Source organism: Trichechus manatus, unplaced genomic scaffold, assembly GCF_000243295.1.
Source record: "Trichechus manatus latirostris isolate Lorelei unplaced genomic scaffold, TriManLat1.0 scaffold00311, whole genome shotgun sequence".
Classification (NCBI taxonomy): Eukaryota; Metazoa; Chordata; class Mammalia; order Sirenia; family Trichechidae; genus Trichechus; species Trichechus manatus.
Window position 1 is genome coordinate 1,032,284 of NW_004444247.1, and position 2,979 is coordinate 1,035,262.

The following is a 2,979-nucleotide window of genomic DNA, read 5'->3' on the forward strand; positions in this document are numbered from 1 at the left end:
TAGAATAGGCAAATGCATAGAGACAAGTGTATTAGTGGTTACCAGGGTGGTAACCAGGAGGAAAGGGGAAGTCATTGCTTAAGGGGTATTGAGTTTCTGTTTGTGGTGATGAAAACATTTTGAAAATAAATAGTGATGATGGTTGAACAACATTGTGAATATAATTAATGCCACTGAATTTTACACTTTAAATAGCTATAACGGAAAATTTTATGTTCTATTTTTTATCACAATAAAAAAAAGTTAACGTTGTGAAAACAAAAAAGGAATGGGGGGGGATTGTTCTAGATTTAAGGAGCCTTAGATGTCAGCAACCAAATGTAATATGTGATCTTTGATTGTACTTTGGTTTATTTAAAACAAAAAAAGCTATAAAAGGAATATTTTAAATGATGGGGAAAACTTGAATATGAACTGGGTATTAGATGATATAAGGAAACTAAGGTCAATTTCATAAGATGTGGTAATGAATTGTGGTTGTGTAGGAGAATGTCCTTTTTTGTTTGAAATTCATGTTCAAGTATTTAGATTTGAAGTATTAGAATATCTGTAATTAATTCTGAAACAGTTCAGTCACAAATTTTATATATTGTAAGATGAGGTAAATATGGTAAAATGTTGACAGTTGTTAAATTTAGGGGGTAAATACATAGGTATTCAGTGTATACACAGGTATATATAGATATATAAGTATATAAAGGTATATAGGTATTCTTTCTACCTTTCTGTATGTTTCACATTTTTAATAATAAAATTTTTTTAAAAGCTCAACTTAGTATTTCAAATAGTCTCTGAACAAATAAAATATAGTGGAAATCTATTATTTTTTCATCTTTTTGTGGATATAATGCTCTTTTAGTGCAGCCTAAGATGACATTATGTTATTAGAAACTACACACATACGTTTGTGTATTTATTTAACATTGCTAAATATTGCTTTGCTGCCAGATCAATTAGCATTAGTGTACTTCTGGAAATATCCATAAAGTAGATACAATATGCGTTTTGGCCTTGAAGAGGAAATAATTTCATTCATCAAGACATTTCAACTCTAATAAAGAAAAGTTAAATTATATTTTATGAGATGGAATCATGGTGACATTATCCAAGAATTATGCTTGTCTTATTTTTTGTCATATTATTCTGTGGCATAGCATAAATTAAGTGACTAACTGAATTTGTCAGAGCTAGGTGCTTTTTATATTATTCTGCCAACAACAGCAGTGATTTCAATGTATGAGAAACATCACCGACATTGTCCTCAATTAATTGATTTCCATAACTCATATTCTTCAAGGGCAGTGAGGAATGAATCTTACAAACACAATTATGTACCATATAGCTTACTCTTCAATGGATGAGGCATATACCATACACTGGTTCTGGAACCATAAACTGTCTCAGTTTCAAGGCATCTAAACTTTAAGTTAATTTGAGAACAACAACAACAAAAATAAACATGGAATTTTAATGCCATAAAAACGTGTATAATAATATGAGCTTTTTCAAAACACTAAGGAAACTAAGGTCAATTTCTTAAGGTGTGATAATGAATTGTGTAAGACACTGCCCCACCATTAAAGAGCACCTAGTACAGTGGGGGGAAACCAACATCAATGATTATAATAACTATGTTAACAACTAACATAGGTTTAGATTTTTTTGCCAAAAAAAAAAAATTGCCAGACAGGAAATAGATCGATTAAAAGCCACATGTTGCGATACTTGTGAGCGGCCATCTTGCTACTGTCACTGACAGACTCACCGTTTGGGGTCACAGGGACGGTAAGACAACCACCTGGATCCTCTCTGACCATGTTGTCCCCGGTGGTACTTTCTGCTGGTGCCACAGCGGCCGCCTCTCTGAAGAACGCAGCTCTCCTAGGTCCAGAGGTATTGCAGGCAACAAGGATCTTTCACACAGGGCAGTCAAATCTTGCACCTGTACCACCTCTTCCTGAATATGGAGGAAAAGTTCACTTTGGGCTAATTCCTGAGGAATTCTTCCAGTTCCTTTATCCTAAAACTGGTGTCACAGGACCCTACATGCTTGGAACTGGGCTTATCTTGTATTTTCTGTCCAAAGAAATATATGTGATTACCACAGAAACCACCACTACCATATCAACAATAGGGTTACTCGTCTATGGAACTAAAAAAAAAATATGGTGTCTCTGTTGGAAAATTTGCTGATAAACTCAATGAGGAAAAAAATTGCCAAACTAGAAGAGATGAAGCAGGCTTCCATCAAAAACATCCAAGATGCGACCGATTTCGAGAAGGCACAGCAGGCACTGGTTCAGAAATGCCATTACCTTTTTGATGTTCAGAGGAATAATATTGCAATGGCCTTGGAGGTTTGCTTACGGGGAATGGCTGCACAGAGTATACAAGGAGGTAAAGAATCGCCTGGACTATTAGATCTCTGTGCAGAATATGATGTGTCGAAAGGAACAAGAGCACATGATAAACAGGGTGCAGAAGAACGTGGTGCAGTGTATCTCTACACAGCAGGAAAAGGAGATAATTGCCAAGTGCGTTGAAGATCTAAAGGTGCTGGCAAAGAAAGCTCAGACATAGCCAGTTATGTAAATGTATCCGTCCCAATTGAGACAGCTAGAAATAGGTGACTAAATGGAAAATAGTCTATGTGACAAAATCGTTCTTTTTATATTGCTGTCTACTGAAGTTACAGTTTACCTTAACTAAAAATGAAGTTTGAGTTTGATATATTGAGAGAATAAAAGACAATCATTGGCCAGTAAAAACCAATAAATAAATAAATAAAAGCCACATGTTTTTGCTGTACAATCCTTAAGTGGTGATTTTTTGCATAGCATGTAAGCCTCCAAATTGTACTACTTTTATTAGCATGTATCTTGACTAGTACTTTAGAGTGAGATTGCAAATATTTAGGAAAGACACAGTGATTGTGGCACTAAAATAATAATTTTAGTTTAGGAAATAATTTTAAAACAA

General features: G+C 34.5%; 1 pseudogene; it reads left to right on the forward strand.

Annotated features, from left to right (window-relative positions):
- The first annotated feature begins 1,815 nt into the window (after positions 1-1,815).
- On the forward strand, positions 1,816-2,592 carry LOC101354238 (ATP synthase F(0) complex subunit B1, mitochondrial pseudogene; annotated as a pseudogene).
- The last annotated feature ends 387 nt before the right edge of the window (positions 2,593-2,979 follow it).